Below are 19,900 nucleotides of genomic sequence, written 5' to 3'. Positions count from 1 at the left end.
GACGCAGGTATAATTGTATTTATATATAATAAATTATTTAATTAATATAAAAAAATTTATATAAAAAAATTTATAAAATATAATTTATATGATAAAATTTATATAATAAAATTCATATAATAAAATTTTATAAAATATATTCATATAATAAATTCAATTAGATAAAACTAATATTTTAATGAATTAAAATGTAAAATAAGTTGCATAAATATAAATTTAAAAATAAATGAAATACAAAATGTTTTTATGAGGCATCATCATCATTCGGAAAATAATTATCAGGATCAAAATCATCATCCACTTCGTCATATTCCGGCTCTGGATCAGGAACATTACGATAATTTCCACCACCTTGCATAAATCGTCTCATCTGCTCCTCCATCTCAGATTGTCTCTTCAAAATGTCCTTCATTTGTCGCGCATGTTGTTGCTCTATATCAGATTGCATCTTCCGCGTCATCTCCATCTGCTGCTCTTGTTGCTACCTCAAGGCCTCATTTTCGCGTCTTGCCTCACTTAACGCCAATTGCCTTGCTGTTTCAGCTTGTTCCCGTGTCAGAATTGGTTGACGCGATCCACCCTCTCCATCTCTAATTCTTTAAAACAGATTGCGATCACCAGCTATATAGCTGGACGCCAAATTTCCAGCCCCAAAAAAGCAACCATTAGGCCTTTTTTTCTTAAATAACCTCACTTCAAATATAGTGATCAACATCAGCGTTAACCGGCTTCCCTTCTGCTGACATGTATTGAGGATTATTTTCCAGAAAAGTTGCAAGCAATGTATTATAATCATCCTGCACACATATTCAATAAAAATAATTAAGTTAAATATTTACATGCATATTTAATTATACTAAATAAATATTTACATACATATTTAATTATACTATATTAAAATATATTAGAAAGTTGCCACGTGATTTTCACGTGGCAATTTATCAGTTGCCACATGAAATTCACGCCACAATTTATAGGTTGCCACGTGAAAATAACGTCATAAATTTTGTATTAAATTAAAAAAATAAACACATAAATTTCATTACTTACAAGATACAATCTCGTGCGCTCATCGACAAAACCTCCTGATCTCCTTGTCCGGGTCCTCGAAAGCAACTCAGGCATCAATGGTTTTCTCCCCAACTCCTTAGCCTAAATAATAAAATTAAAATTAATTAGTAAAATATATTATGAATAAACATGTAACTTAAAAAATTTAAAATTTTTACCAATCGTCGGGCATGTTCCGCGGTACTAATACTTCCAACTGTATTGACACAACCCCCCTTTTCATATGCCCTCATCTTCTTAAAAATTTCTGATTTAGCCAGGAATTATGGAGTCTTCCAATATGTAACAAGCTCCTGAAAAACCTCCTCGCCTATCCAGCTAGGACGGATGTCGTTAAGCTCATAATTCTCCCTAACTCGCCGTAGCATATCAGACAATCTTTTAGAGCATCTGATATTGAAAACTTTTTTAACAATTTTTTCATTCAACGGATCCCACACACATTTTCCCTGCAATGTTGTATGACATTAAATAACAATAACTAAAAAAATAAATTAAATGCACAACTTAAATAAATAACAATAACTAACAATACCTTAAACATTTTAAATCATTCATCTTTATTTTTAACATCGCCATAGCTCTTAAATGATGATTTATACATCTGCTGAATTATATAATTTACAATCCTAGCAGTAGTCCGACTCGGCGCAAAACTAAAACAAAAAATGAAAATGTTAAATATAAATTTATAAAAAAAAATGAAAATGTATACATACTATAAACGTTTTTAAATAGGAAACTTACTTGCTTCCTTCGGGCCAAATCCAAAATCTACCGTCAACGACATGAATCTCATCGAGATCATCCCTCCCACGAAGATCAGCTCCATCTATCTCATCAACTTCCTCATCAACCTCACGTGCCGCTACATGTGTGGGATGTAGGGTGCGTGAGCCTCCATCCTGTGTGGGATGTGGGGTGCGTGAGCCTCCAGCCTGTGTGGGGCGTGGACGGGGAGATTGTCTAGCCTGCGTCGGATGTGGACTAGGAGATCGTCTAGCCTGTGTCGGACGTGTACTGCTGGAGCCTCCCGTCTGCTGGAAGGATGAAGTCATCTGGTTGGGATATGAAAAACCAGATCCTCCAGTCTGTTGTAAGAATGAAGGCACGCCAGTATGTGCGAATGGAAATCTGGGCGAGGGCACACCAGTATGTGTGAATGGAAAGCTAGGTCCTCCTGCCTGCTAGAAGGACGAGGGCACACCAATATGCTGGAAGGATGAGGGCATCTGAGTCGATGGGAAAGGCAAACTGGATCCTCCCGTATGTTGGAAGGATGAGGGCATCAGAGTCGATGGGAAACTGCATCCTCCAGGTGGCACAAAAAATGCAGGTACCCCAGACGGGAATGTGTGGGAGGAGAGTAATGGGATAAAACCCTGAGTACTGGCTAAAGACATAGGATCAACATGACTCTGAGGGGGGGACACATGGCAGAGTGAGGCGCGTCACATACTACTATCCTCAGACGTTGGGACTTCTTCTTTCCACTATCTTTACTCTTAGGTGGCATTTTACCTATTTTATATTCATCAACAAAGATAATAAATTCATTAAGATCAATATATATTCATTAACAAATTTAATAGATAATCATTAACACATAAATAAATATTTATTAAAAAATTAGTATATATTCATTAACAAATTTAATAGATATTGCATTCAATGTTTCGTTATCCATATCATTCTCTTCATCATTCTCTTCGTCATTCTCTTCATTATTGTCATCGGATTCAAACTCTTCATCATTCTCTTCATCCACATTATTTTCTACCAACAATATAGATGCACCAACTTGATGTCCCTCAATAGTTGTATCAGACAAACTTGTAATGTCTTCAGCTGCAATCACTTCATTAATTTGATCAACATCATCAACTTTATAGGCAGCATCTTCCACTTGATCGCCATTTTCAATATGACCTTGCGGTTTTGTCTTTATTACAACACACCATTCTCTTTTGCGTGTTACAAATGAAGGATAAGGTACATAATAAACTTGCCTAACAATATGTGACATTATGAAAGGGTCATACTCTTTGTATTTCCGGTTCATTTGAATCTCAACAGTACCGTATGACTTGTCTATTTTTGTGCCTCTACTTGGATCATACCATTCACATTAAAACAAGACAACTTTATTTTCTGAATCCAAGTAATTGTATACCAACTCGTAGATATGTTTAATAACTCCATAAAATTCGTATTAACCGCCATCTGTAACTCCTTTTACAAATACACCACTGTTTATGGTTTTTCCCTTCGGCCCATGCCTTAGTGTGAAACTTATATTCGTTCACGAAGTATGTGTGCCAATCATTTTCGCTTGGATAGGGCCTTATGCCAAGTTTCTCAAATGGAGTATTTCTGGAGTTAGCGGAAACATGCTAGACAATCTTTGCTGGAACCATAAGGGAAATTGAGCATGAATGACGTTGGATGTTGACTGTACACAGGTACTATGAAAATAGGCATTGTTAAATTCCCTACAAAATATACACCATAAGTTTAATAAGTTTGGTATGCAGACAATGTCAACAAAGTTAAATTTTTTTGGGTAAACTTACTCAACATATGGTTTAACTTCAACGCAGTTGATCAAGACATGGACATGTGCGGATTGCATTTCTTTCGGGGTCAACCAATGCACACTCTTCTTTCCAGAAGGTCGACCTGGAAACCCGAATACTGATAAGGTGAATTGACTCCTCTGGTTGACATTTACCAGATTCCGTATGGTTCTAGGAGTTAACATCAAGTGATTGAAATAATGACTGCAAAAGTGTGATGTTTCTCGATGCAAGTAATGTGCACATATAGAACCTTCAACTCTTGCTTTATTCTTCATTGGTCGCTTTGAATCACCCATGAACCTTTCAAACGGGTACATCCACCTATATTGAACTGGTCCACCAAGAAAATCTTCATATGCAAGATGCACAGGTAAATGTTCCATGGAGTCAAAGAAACCAGACGGAAATACTTGTTCCAACTTACAAAGAATGATTGCAATGTTTTGGTCCAACTTCATGATGTCTTCCACTTTTAAAGCTGACGCACAAATATCTCTAAAAAACTGACTAATTTCAGTTAGTGGATCAAGAACATGTTTGGGTAGCAAGCCAATTGCAATTGGTAGCAATTGTTCCATAAAAATGTGACAATCGTGACTTTTCATTCCATGCAACTTCCCAGTGTTAGGGTCATCACACCTTAATAAATTCGATGAATACCCATCGGGATTCTCAAATATTTTAACCATCGACAAACAACTTTATCTTCTTGGGAAGTCATACTGAAACAAGCCTTGGGTTTTAATAACTTTCCATTCGGTAGAGGCTTCAACTCCAACTCTCTTCTGTTACACCAATGTTCCATGTCTTGTCTAGCCTTCTCATTATCTTTTGTTTTGCCTTTCACATCCATCACTATGTTAAATACATTATCAAAAAAATTCTTCTCAATATGCATAACATCTAGATTATGGCACAACAAGTTATCTTTCCAATACGGGGAGGTCCCAAAATATACTTCTTTTTGTCCAATTGTGCGTAACTCCGTATCCTTCAATTTGGCATGCTTTGCCAGTATCTATAAATTTTGGTAGCTCACTAACTTGTTCCCATATAGCCCCTGGTGTATCGAGGTGGAGGAAAATCTTTCACTCGTACATCTTTTTAAAGTTTGTCATGTTTCTTCTATAGGAATGATTTCGTGGTAGGAATCTGTGGTGACAGTTAAACCACGAGCTTTTCCCACCTTTATCCAATGTAAACGCTTTGGTGTATCCCATGCAATGCGGACAACCCATTTTGCCATGCGTACCCCAACCAGACAACATGCCATATGCTGGAAATTCGTTAATGGTCCACATCAAGGAAGCTCGCAATGTAAAGTTCTGTTTACGAGATATATCATAAGTCCGTTCTCCAATCCACATCCTCTTCAAATCATTAATTAGAGGTTGTAAGTACACATCAATTCCGGCTTTTGGACTGTGCGGGCCTGGTATGATGCGTTTCAAAAACATGTATGGCTTTGTCATGCACATCTCAGGAGGGAGGTTGTAAGGGGTTACAATAACTGGCCAACAAGAATACGCAGTTCCCGACTCTTGGGCGTATGGGGCAAAACCATCAGAGCATAATCCAAGCCTGACATTTCTAGGTTCGGCAGCAACATTTGGATTTGTCTGATCAAAGTGCTTCCATGTTGCACCATCACATGGATGTTGCATAGTGCCTGAACTTGTTTGGTTTGAATGATGCCATGTCATTTGACTTGCACTGTGCATTGAGGCAAATACTCTTTTTAGCCTTGGTATTATCAGAAGATAAAACATGGATTTTACTGCTACAGGATTTTGCTTGCTGTTAACGGCTCTACTGCGAACTTGATATCTTGGACTTTCACAAAACTTACATTCCTAAAACGAACCATATTGAGTACCAAACTCATTGTCATAAAACAACATGCAGCCGTTAACGCAGCAGTCAATCTTTCTTACTTTTAAACCCAACTTCGACACCCACTTCTTTGCATCATAATAAATTGTAGGCAAGTTGTCTTTCGTTGTGGTGGAGTCCAAGATCATTTTAGTGAAATGTTCCAGACACAGATCAGAAGGATTCCAATTTGCCTTGGCAGCCAATAATCTCACACACATTGACTGCTTTGAGTCTGGCGCGCCCTCATACAACGGCGTATTCATCTCATTCAACAATTGATAAAATCTCTGCGCTTTCTCATTTGGAAACTCTTCCCCATCAAAATCTTCAGGTTCACCATATGTGACTTTCACACCAAAAGCATCCTCAAGCATCTCACCGATCAGATTAAAATTCTCCTTAAACTCCATAGGCGGTTGACTACTTGAAGCATGCGCGTTGCTAGTCTCTAGTACGTTACTAGGCAGTTCTTCACCGTTAAACGTCCAAACCCAATAATTTGCAATGAAACCCCTTCTATGCAAATGAGTAGTTACTTCCTGTGGGTCACTAATTATTGGTCTACATTCACATTTAAGACAGGGACACCTAACTCCTCCTTCACTTCGACATAATTCCTGAGCAAACGCCCAACTGATAAACCCTTCAACTCCTACTATAAAATTGAGTTTAAGTCACATTCTTCCTGGAAATGTTCTATCGTACATTCAAATACGATAATACCGATAATATTCCATACTGCACCTTTATACAATCATTTTGAGTTAGAAATATTAATAAACTTAATATTATTCTTAGACGTATACTAGTTAATATTTACTATTCTTAAAAATATTATTTAATAACAATACTACTAATATTTTTAACTACACATTTTATATTGAACATATGTTAACCATAAAGTTATTATTTTTTTAACTACACATTTTAAACTACACATATTGAAAATATTATTTAATAAAAATACTACTATTAAATATTTACTATTATTAAAAATATTATTTTTGATTCAACTATTAAACATGTACCATATAAATATATATTACATATTTAAAAGTACTACACATATAACACAATAGTTCATAAAGATAATAAATATAATTTTTTATTAAATATATAATATATTCTATTTACAAAATGTAAATTTATAATATTTTATTTTTAATTTTAATTTTAATTTTTAAATATTAATAATGTTTTGTAAACATAACTTCTACATTCATTATGATTAATATGTATATTATTTTTATTAATAATTTCTATTTTTAAAAACAATAATATATATTACATAGTAAAACATATTGTATTAAATTTTTTTAATAAAACTATTTTTATAAAATATATAAAAAATTATGTATTTTTAATTATAGTTTGTTTATATTTCTATTTTTCAAAAAAATAACTTACTTTATATAAACATAAAAATCCATTTTCATTGCATAAAAATGTTTTGTTTTTAAAAAATTTTAATATAATTATAAAAAATGATTTTCTATGTATAAAATATTCTCTTTTTAATATTTTATTTTCATAATTCATAATATAAAAATATTATCTTTTTATTATAAATATAAAAATTTATTTTCTATATATGCAAAAATAATTATGTTTTTTATTTATATATTTATACATTTTCATTTTTTAATTATTTGTAATATATTTTATATTTTGTTTTAATATATATATATATATATATATATATATATATATATATATATATATATTTTGTTTTAATATATATATATATATATATATATATATATATATATATATATATATATTAAAACAATATATATATAAATTATTACAATATATATATATATATATATATATATATATATATACACACACACACACACACACACACACACACACACACACACACACACACACACACACACACACACACACACACACACACACACACACACACACACACACACACACACACACACACACACACACACACACACACACACACACACACACACACACACACACACACACACACACACACACACACACACACACACACACACACACACACACACACACACACACACACACACACACACACACACACACACACACACACACACACACACACACACACACACACACACACACACACACACACACACACACACACACACACACACACACACACACACACACACACACACACACACACACACACACACACACACACACACACACACACACACACACACACACACACACACACACACACACACACACACACACACACACACACACACACACACACACACACACACACACACACACACACACACACACACACACACACACACACACACACACACACACACACACACACACACACACACACACACACACACACACACACACACACACACACACACACACACACACACACACACACACACACACACACACAAAATAAATTTTATACTAAATAAATTTTAGACTAAAAAAATATTTCATATTATGTTTTAATATATTTTATACTAAAAAAATAATAAAATTCATAAAAATAAAAATCAAATTAAATAAAAAAACAACCACAAAAAATCAGAAAAAAAACACAATAAAAACTAAATAAATTTATATAAGTATATATATTCTGTTTTAAATATAAATTAAACTTATATATATAATAAAAATATAAATCAATTAAAACCTAACTAACAATTAAATAAATCACAATAAAATTAAAAAAAAAAAGTTACTAAAATACCTCTTCTTCAAATCTCATTCAATCTTCTAGTACCAATATATTTTTCTTCACAATTCTTCAATCTTCTTTGAAAATATAACTTCAACAAAAAAACCCTAAATTAAATTCAGAAATTTAAAAATTATTAAAAAACAAAATTATACAAATAAAATATAAATTTAGTTACCTGTTAGGAGAAATATTAGAGATTGATTGAGTTAATTTGGTATTTGAGAGAGCAATTGAGAGAGTTGTAATGGTGGTGGGGAAGAACCAGGGGCGAGGCGAGGGAGAAGAGAGGGAAACAAGAAGAAAATGAAAACTTGTTAAACTGAAACGTAAATGTTTTGGTTTTTTGAAACGATATATAAAGAAATCAGCGACGTGGTCGTCACATTGCCACGTGAGACGCACGTCGCTATCACCAAACGGTCGTAATAATAATTACACACTCGGCCACATCTGTAAACAATCAAGTCAGTGGCAGAGTTATTTTCCCACTAAAATGTTGCGACGTGGGAGTAACGTCACAACTCAAATTCAAAAAAATTCAAACCTCCCTCCAACTACAACGTTAAAGTTTTTATTTTTTTATTTTTTACTTTTAGGTAGCGACGTGATACTCACGTCTTAACTGTTTTTTAAAAAAAACAAACCCTGACTTCTTTGATTATAACGCTGGCTTGATTTTTTTAATATAAAAATTGGTTGTGACATGGTAATCATGCCGCAACTACTCGCGTGATTACCACGTCGCTATTTTACGTCGCTGGGGACCACATTTCTTGTAGTGCTTAGAGCGCTCAATTTTGTTCAGGTTTATTTGAAATCGAGGCGTCATATTTTGGATACATCAATGGAGTAGACAACACATTCCGTAAAAGAGGCGGAAATTTGGCTGGATCATTTTTTCGAAAGGATGACAAAGTTCACTAAATTGATAGGGCTTGAGAGAGAATCAAATAGGGAGAAGTCAAAAAAAGAATTGGCTTTAGATTTAAGCAGTGACAACTCGTTCTGTACATTTTAAAATGTAATTGAACCATTTCTTATGTATTATCGTACACAATATAAATTATATACGGTTTAAAACATATACAATATATTTATTCAACATTTTACCGTTGTTTTCTTTTATCGATCTAATATATCTATTAAACAAATTTTGGTATTGGCTCTGCATAATTCAAATATGTATATCCGAAAAAAAATTTAAAAAGACAGCCAGGACATGTTTAGGATATGCATATATGAAAACCCATATTATTGTTAAAAAAAGGGTGAATTCGGAAGTGTATATCCGAAATATTACTCTGACACAAGATACGAATGATTGGATCCAAAATTGCTCTAAATCTTTTATAAATAGGGTTTCCAATCCATTTCTTCAACATCACACACCACAAAACTGAGATGACACAAACATATTCTCACCTTGCTTTTGTCTACTTCAATGATGCGAAGCTGCCACTTCAATATAGGTTTTCCGAGGACACGTCTCTCGCCGAGCTGATTACCATATTGAATTCTCTCCTGTAATATCCAGAAAATCAGAAAATGGTCAAACTCAAGTATTGTTCACATCACTTGACACTGAAGGAAATGTATAGTTCACACAATTTTCACTGAAGACGAACGACGATTTAAAGGTTATGTGAAGTACTTTTCGCCGATACCCGTTTATAACAACATGTAATGTTAAAATTTTGCTCCAATATCTATGTAATTCCGACTATCTATGTTAAATTTATACCAAGTTGCTTTGGTTTTAAGGTTCTGTTCTGAATAGCATTTTGTGTTTATTCCGGATATGTACTTTCGAAACCTACCTATGGATCTATTCGAAAATGCATTTTTGAAAAACTCTAAAAAAATGAAATGTGGTGCGTTTGAAGATACATCTTTGAATTTAGAGAGTAAAACTGGAATTTCGCCATAAACCCTTTTAAAAACCATAAGGTTACATTAAGAAATTCCCTTGCTTAAAATACGTTTATGCCATGCTTCAAAAGCTTTAAACCTATTATTGGAAAAATTAAAGGCACTAGGTCATTTCAACTCAACCAAGACACATTTCCATCATTTCAATGAAATATGAAGGCGGTGTGGAAGTAATAAAAAAAATAGTTTGGACAATTGGTGATCGAAGGTGTTTTGATCTTTGGTAATCACAAAATTTAATAGGAAGGAAAAAATTGGAAATGAACCATAGAAGCTGTGCTCCCCTCACCCTAACGAATTATCTATTTGCTACAAGATTCACAAGAATATATATAATTCGACTACATTATACATATACTTTCCTTGATCTTTGGAACTATTGTGCATATTATCACAGTAATTGCATCAATTTTACATTGTTACAGAGAAATTTCGCATTGTTTCTCCATTGATATGGATTGTTTACGTGATCCAAAGGAGCGTGCTAACTTCAACACTTGTTAATACATAACTTATGTTACATAAGTGAATTAGGAACACATAATAACTAAAAAAGTAGAACTCCTTCTACAACATGTACAAGTTAATAAATGTTATGCACTTTTTTCACCAAGGCTTAAAGTGAGACAAATAGGTAATAAGCATTGCAATCACTACAACACGGAACAGCTTTCACAGCGCTTTTTTTGGCCTTTAACAGCGCTTTAAAGCGCTGCCATAGCCAGCGCTGGCGTAGGCTACGAAAGCGCTTTTAAAAGCGCTCTGGTAGACCCCCCCTTTAAGAGCGCTTTCCTGGAAAAAGCGCTCTGGTAGGACCCCCTATTAGAGCGCTTTCCTGGAAAAAGCGCTCTGGTAGACCCCCCTTTAAGAGCGCTTCTTAGTAAAAGCGCTGGCAAAGACCAGTAAAAAAGCAAAAAAAATTAAAAAATTACGCAGCATACAAAAGCGCTTTTGGAAAGCGCTCTGGTAGGCCCCCCTATGAGAGCGCTTTTTCCAGAAAAAGCGCTCTCATAGGGGGGCCTACCAGAGCGCTTTTCCAAAAGCGCTTTTGTATGCTGCGTAATTTTTTAATTTTTTTTGCTTATTTACTGGTCTTTGCCAGCGCTTTTACTAAGAAGCGCTCTAGTATGTGGACCTTTAAGAGCGCTTTTTAGAAGCGCTGTAGTTGCTAAATGAGGTATTTTTATGTGCAGCCTATAATTTAATCCTCCCAGTCGACCTGTAATGTTTTCGACCTGTAATATTTTCGACCTGTAATATATTTTCGACCTGTAATATATTTTCGACTATATTATTTCAGCCATCAGTAAGACAATATATATACTAATATATACCATTATAATATCCAAAATTATATATATACATCATTACAAAATTATATATATACATCATTACAAAATCAACAATATTATAGTTCAAATCTGCATGAAAAATAGCTTAATATAAAATTGACACAATTCCTCTTTGATTTCTTCTAACTTTAGCTTCGAGTACCCAGCAGCACGGAATTCGTCAAGGTACTATAAAACAAAAACATAATATGAATAATATATTTAGGTAAATGTAATAAATTATATGAAATTATCTTAAGTTATAACTTTATACCGTGGGAGGAATCTCTAATTGATTCGCCTGAATGATTTCTTTCATAAACCTCAATACAAAGTATCCGCAGTCTGAACTGTTACGCTGTAGCGGACACTACATAGAAAAACAAATAAGATTCTATATAAGTTGTCTTGTTTTACCAAGTAGCATAAATATTATAAGCAAATTTGTGAAAAGTAATGTACCTGCACTTCGATCCAGGTGATGTTGTTTGATTTAGTCCGGGATACCTGTGCGTCCCGTTGACTACGGAATACTTGTATTGATCTAATTAACAAATATATAAAAGCATATGTTTAGATCAATCCCACAAATAAGTAAATATATAAATATACACGAATATATATTTAGAACGATCCCACTTACAAATCAACGATTTCCTTCATGGCCGGATAATTGGTCCATTCACCCTTTACCGAATTCAGATAATACACGACTTCCCTTATCGGGTTGATAGCAAGCAGCAACCAGTGTGCTCTATAAATTAAAACAATAGGTTATATGAAAATATTGCTATACACTAAAGAAACAGAGATTAGATGAATAAAGAATGAGAAACTAACCCTACTGGTCGGGTATTATACGCCCAAAGATGCAGACATTCTGTATTGCCGGTGGACATGAATCTATCGACTAAGCGCTGTCTAACAGATTCCGGATCCGAAACAATTTCCATTCCGCTACAATGGGCGGAAGACACGAACCGGAATCTGTTAGACAATGCAGTCCCGCGCAACACTCTGTCATACAACAACCTTAAATAAAAACATAATAAACATTAGATTCTTTTCATTGAAAAAGTGTAAATAAATTATATTGTGGGACTAATTAAATAATATATCGGATGAGTGAATATTACCGGATGTATGAATGCATATTACTGACGCCTAGTTGATCTTGGTTAAAAATCTCTTGCAAGTCATCAATTGTAATATGTGACTTGAACTCAATACCGAAGACACTTTCATCCATATCGATTTCCCGTAAAGCACCATCCTTCATATCGGACATATCAACCATTGTTGCGAGTGTCGCCCGGTATCGAGGCACAAAAGCACCGCCTTTTCTTGCCGCTTGCTTCGGAGGACCACTGGGTGGTACACTACGAACCTGCTGCGTCACTTGTTGTGACTCCCGAGCGGATGCCTAAAAATCATATAAGTTAGGTAAAATATAAAATCATGCATATTTTGATTCAGATTATATATTAACACTTTAAATGTACCTCTTTTAGCGATGCAACAGACTCCTCCTCCTGTAAAATCCCTTTACCCTTAATTGCGGGTTTTATAGGAGCAGTCTAAAAATAAAATGTAAAACATAATTAATAAACGGTTTAGAATTGACATTCGAAAACTAAATGATTCATAATCGTTTTCAATTTACCTCATCACTAATGGTAATGAGCTCCGAGGGCCATGCAACAAACGATCCTATTGCATCTCGCAGCAATGTCGTCTCTGAGACCATGTCAGGTACCGGTAGAATCGCATCACGATCTAATACAACATCCACCGATACTTTCAGGTGTCCATCCGGGAGCGGTCTGTGGTGAAGTAAATCTCCCGAAGTGTTGTGCACTTTTCCCTTGCCAACTAGTCGATAATTCGGTTCCGATAAGTATAGTTGGCAAGATGAAATGCCCTAAACCAAAAGTAAATATAAAGTCATTATCATTAATAAAATAGAACAATTTAAAAGGAAAAAAAATTATAATTACCTCGGGAAATTTCCTTTGATAGTTGATACTAGCCTTATCACTAGTTTCTTTCACCGATGAAGTGTTGCACTTTTCTCTCATATACACTTCTTTATCTCTTTGCAATTCAGAGACTTGTGCTTGCAATTCCGCCAACTTTTGCAACACTTCTTCATTTGAAGGATTTCTTCTCCTAGGACTCTTGTAAAAAGAGGTTGGAGTCACACCATGACCCTTACCCCTCACCCGACCGGGATACTCGGGAGCATCTAGTACTCTACTAAGTACGCTCTCCTCACCGGTGGATGCCGATTGCGACAAGGTCTCCTGTAATTCATTTACATTTAAATAAATATTAGTGGAGATAAAAAGTCATTTATATATTAAAAAACATTTGATTTAATTAAAGACACAGTATTATACTTACACATTCAGTATAAACTCTCTGAACATCGGGATCGACAGCGTGATTCTTGCCCACACGAGCTTCCTTCCACAACACATGTACAGGAAGTGAAGCTTCCTCACTTTTACTCTCCTCCAACTATGCATTGACACAAACGATAAAATCGTCAATTAAAACATGCACATGTAGACAATTAATTAAATCGAATTTCTATTTACTTACAATTTTATCCTCTAAGCGTGCATATCCCAAACGCCCTTTTTTGTATGGATACGCGGGTTTGGATGCTCTCTCCCTATTCGTGGCACTCTTTTTCTGAAAAGCTTCATCTCTTTGCTTTACAAACTCAGCCCAATCTGCTTCATCAATGAAGGTCGCATACTTTGTTGGCCGTCCCGGTGCATCTTTAAGAAATTTTCCATCTTTATCCTTAAGATAGGTGTTTGTCAAAAAACTTTTCCACCCTCTATATCTCTTGCCGGCCAAACTAAGTATGTAGCTTTTACGTTCATCTGGTATCTCAAAAGTCCTCTGCAAAAAAACGTACGCATAGTGTGTTAGTATAAATAATTTAAACAATTTATCGTCAAGATAATAACAACAATTAACCATATATGATATATACCTGAAGCTCTTCCCAAATCGCTTGTTTTTTCTCCTCCAATTCTAAATTTTTCGTTTTCGATTTCCAGGTAGCTATGGAGACCGGAATATGCATACGGACAAGTGGATACATGGTTCAAAAGTTATGTACAAAACGAGAATATGCACCAAATTGAATAAAACAAATTAGTCGGACTATGTATACTATTACCTTTATCACTAACGTCTCTTTCTTTTCTTGGTAGGTTTGTGTACTACGCGTCTCTTAACAATGCGGACGGTTGGATTGATCCAAATACCCTCATTATGATCATTTCTAATACAAGATTCATTCTCATTTTGATCGTTTCTTGTACAAGATTCAATGCCAACACCAATATCACCTTGATCTTCAATTTTTTCATCAACTATTTTGTTAGATAAAAGCACTATAGACCATTTCGTACTTGTCGGATCATTGACATAGAACACTTGTTTAGCTTGAGAGGCTAGAATGAAAGGCTCATCTTTGTACCCTACCCTATTGAGATCCACTTGCAAAAATCCTGACTTATCCATTCGTACGCCACTATTATTTTCAACCCACTTGCAACCAAATACAGGAATCTGAAACTTCGCGTAATCAAACACCAAAATGCGCTCGATAACCCCAAAATATGACAAATTTGCAAATTTCGGATTTAAGTCATTCGCACTTGATATGTGCATAGCTTCAGCTACCAAGGTAACACCACTATTTTGCATAGTACTTTTATCATCCTGTTCTTTGGTATAAAATGTGTATCCATTAATTGCGTATGCGCTATAAGAAAGTACAATTACAGATGGACCATAGGCTAAACATCTCAACCTTTCTGTTACTGAAGCAGGATCTGAACGATACTTTGAATAAATATGATCTCTAAACCACGGTATGAAACTTCGATTGTGCTCTCGTACTATCCAGTTCTCATTTCTATTTGGATTTAAATCTCGGAGAACAACTTTGTGCATTTCAACAAACGGCTCAACCTCAATCTCATTGTGCAGAACATACAAGTGCACTTGATCCCGTTCGACCATTGATACTGTCACAACTTTATTTCCAATTAGCCTTTTTCCTTCTTTTTTTTCGACAATATGAGATTTGGGGAGTCCAATTGATTGAACATTTGACAGATATTCAGTACAAAACTCAACCGCTTCTTCAGCAACGTATCGCTCGGCAATACAACCCTCCGGTCGACTTCTGTTTTTCACGTACCCTTTTAATATTTTCATATAACGTTCAGCAGGGTACATCCATCTCATATAAGCTGGTCCGCACAGTTGTGTCTCTTTCACAAGATGAACGACTAGATGAACCATTATGTCAAAAAACGAGGGAGGAAAATACATTTCAAGATCACATAAAGTAACAACTATCTCATTTTGCAATGTTGGTAAGATCGCGGGATCGACCACCTTACTGCAAATAGACCTGAAGAAGAAACACAGCTTAGTTATTGCGCTTCTTACTTTTTCTGGCAGAATAGAACGTATACCTATTGGTAAAAAATGTTCCATTATAACATGGCAATCATGCGTCTTCAAACTCTTTAACTTGAGGTCTTTCATGGACACAAGTCTTCTAATATCTGAAGAGTAGCCTTCTGGAACTTTTACTTCACTGAGGAACTTACACAATGTTTTCTTCTCCTTTCTAGATAGAGTGTAAACAGCAGGTGGCAGATATGTTCGTCTTCCTTTCGTCACGGGCCCCAATTCAGTTCTCATCCCCATGTTTACCATGTCATTCCTTATGTTAACGCCATCCTTAGACTTTCCTTGTATATTGAGTAGCGTACCTATAACGCTGTCAAATACATTTTTTTCAATATGCATAACATCCAGGAAATGTCTTACGTACAACGACTTCCAATATGGAAGTTCAAAGAAAATTGACTTCTTCTTCCACCCACCCTTGACAATTGAATGTGCAAAAGGCTTGCCAAACTGAGTGCTCACATCTTTCACCTTTTCAAAAATTTGATCACCTGACAAAAAAGGCGGGGCTGTACGATGTTCGGCCTCTCCATTGAATGCTTTTCTCCACCCACGGTAGTGATGATTAGAATTTAAGAATCTACGATGGCCGAGAAAGACATTCTTCTGACAAAGCGCCAATCGTGTCGTATCGGTTTCATCTTCACAAACAGGACACGCCTTTTGACCCTTGTTGCTGTACCCGGATAGATTTCCGTATGCTGGAAAATCATTAATTGTTCCAAACAACATCGCCCTCAAGTTGAAACTTTCTTTCCTATACCCATCGTAAACCTCCACACCTCTCTCCCACAAAAACTTTAAATCTTCGATTAAGGGTGCCAAGTATACGTCTATGTCATTCCCTGGTTGTTTAGGCCCAGAAATTAGCATAGATAACATCATGTACTTACGCTTCATACATAGCCACGGAGGTAAGTTATAAATCATAAGAATCACAGGCCATGTGCTATGCGAGATACTTTGAATACCATGCGGGTTCATTCCATCAGTAGACAATGACAACCGAAGGTTTCTTGCTTCTTTTCCAAATTCAGGATATTCAGTATCAACTTTACTCCATTGTGGTGAGTCTGCCGGATGTCGCAACTTTCCATCAATAATTCTTTCATCTGCATGCCAAGTCAAGTGTCTTGAATCGGTCTCACTACGATACATGCGTCTAAATCTCGGAATTATAGGAAAATACCATAAGACTTTAGCAGGAGACAACTTTTTCTTATATCGAGGGGCACCACATTTAGGACACTCATTCAACGCTGCATACTCGTTTCGAAACAAAACGCAATCGTTTGGACATGCGTGTATCTTATCATAGCTCATTCCAATAGAAGACAACATTTTTTTGGCTTCATACGTTCGATTGGGAAGAACATTATCCTCTGGTAGCATATCTTTCATAAGGGCTAATAACTCTGTGAAACTTTTATCCGACCATCCATTGTCCGCCTTTAAGTTGTACAACTTTAACACCGCAGACAATCTTGTGAATTTTGAACAACCATCATACAACGGTTTCTCTGCATCGCTTACCAACCTCTCAAACATTTTGGGACAATCCGCTAGATCTTCTTCCAGCGCTTCTGCAATCTCTTCGACTCGATCACAATCGTATGTGTCTGTGCAATCGTCGTTTGAAGCATACTTCCTATTACACCTCGACCCAGCATTCCCGGTACTTTTCTCACCATGCATTGTCCAACATGTATAACTTCTATCAATTCCAAACCGTAGTAAATGAGATCCCAACTGATTCCCGTCAACCTTACCCCCGGCATAACAGCAACCCAAGCAAGGACACGGCATTCGAAGCGGGTCTTTGGAGTTCGCAACCGCAAACTCAACAAATTCCCATACCCCTTTCTCGTACTCTTTCGACAATCGGTTTGAATTCATCCATGTCTTATCCATGTCTTAATTAAGCTAAACAAATGCTTCTTGGTTTCTCTATCAGGTACTAAGGAATTCTGTCAAGATAATAAATAGCTATCATCATAATAGAATACCTAATCAGAAAACCTAATCAGAATACCCGAATTCTTAAAGAAGACATTACCTTATTTCAAGGTAATATAAGTCCACAAACCAAAAAATTGGTTGAGAGACACTAAATTGATATTAAATAGAACCATAAACAATAAACTATAAGCAGAAAATAACAAACTATAAGCAAGAAGAAAGGGATAGTAACCTGAGTTAGACTTGATGTGGGAGATGGGTAGGTTTGAATCGGCGTTGTACAAGTAGAAACCAGAGACTTCAAAGTAACTGTAAAATTAAACACACACACCATGCGGTTAAATACACCACTACTAACAAATATCAAAATAAACCCAATCTAGAACTCAATTATTTAAAATGATATGAAATCAATTATCAATTAGCTAGTAACTACAAACAAGAGAAAGAACAGATGCATACATGTGTACCACGGCTTGTTCAACATACATTGGTTCGTAAATGAGAGGCTAGTTCATTAGTCCTAACAATTAACCTCAACTAACAGTCTAACTTTATAACTAACTTACAACATAACCACCAGTAGGATTAAGTGATAACTAACGGTCTTTTTAAAATAGAATCTTAATTTATTTTCATACATTACTTTTAATATGAAATGAAATAAATATCGAATTAGTAATGCTTTGAGATTATAAGAAATCAAATTAGACAAAATACATATTATCACTTTCAAATATATATGCATTTATACAATTAAACAAACTTTAGTAACAAAGGTCTCCATTTTTCAAAACTCTACTCCTTTTAAGAAATGAAAGAATCCTCACTCATATTTTAGAATCAAGTAAAACCATAAAACATTAAAGTGAACGTAGTTTCTCTTAATAATCATTTGGTGTAGACAAGTTATTAACCCTCAATTGAACTACCCATTACAATTCAAATAACTCAATGATATGACAAAGAAGAAATTATGCAGCAAGTAGTTCATGCTTTCATAATATACTATAGCTTTCATTTCATATCATATACTATAGCTTTCATTTCATGCTTTCATTTCAAACAACCCATTATAATTAAAAACGAAAATGGCACTAATGTGTTCTATTCTTGACAAATGTGTTTGCAATTTAGATATAAAAATATCAAAGTTCTGTTTTTAGCTAAAATAATGGCACTAATGTGTTCTATTCTTGAAAAATTGTGTTCTTCAGCACAACACATTCAGTACCCAACAACAAAGCAACAAGAAATTGTGTTCATGGATTATAACCTATTAAGAAACATAGCCAGTCGAACAAAAACAATTAAAAATAAAGCAAAAGAAAACAAGGTGACATACATGAAGATGAAGATGACGGCGGCGGTGGAGGCGAGATGCTACACGGCGGCGGCGGCGGTGAAGAACTTTGAGTTGTGGGAGACAAAGTGGGGGAGACGAAGTGGAAGAAAAAAGATGGGGGAGACAAAATGGGTTTTCTGGGTTTTCTGGGCAAGTTAGCGTCAATGGGAGAAAAAAGATGAATTAGGGATTCTGAACGCGTAATATCAAATTTTAGTAATAAGGCTACTAAAGCGCTTCTGGAAAGCGCTCTCATAGCCTGGTCTATACCAGCGCTTTTGACAAAAAGCGCTCTCATTAAACACCCCTACCAGAGCGCTTTTGAAAAGCGCTTTCGTTCCCCCCACGTTCCCCCCACCTACCAGAGCGCTTTTGTAAAGCGCTTTCGTACCCCCCACCTACCAGAGCGCTTTTGAAAAGCGCTCTCATAACCCCCCCCTACCAGAGCGCTTCTTAAAAGCGCTTTCATACCCCCCCACTATTAGAGCGCTTTTTTAGCGTGTTTTTTAATTTTGTCTTTAGCGAAGCCTATGCCAGCGCTTTTCCTAAAAGCGCTTTCGTAGGGGTGCTG

Source organism: Vicia villosa, linkage group LG6 (genome assembly GCF_029867415.1).
Source record: "Vicia villosa cultivar HV-30 ecotype Madison, WI linkage group LG6, Vvil1.0, whole genome shotgun sequence".
Taxonomy (NCBI): domain Eukaryota; kingdom Viridiplantae; phylum Streptophyta; class Magnoliopsida; order Fabales; family Fabaceae; genus Vicia; species Vicia villosa.
Note: the sequence above shows the minus strand (reverse complement) of the source record.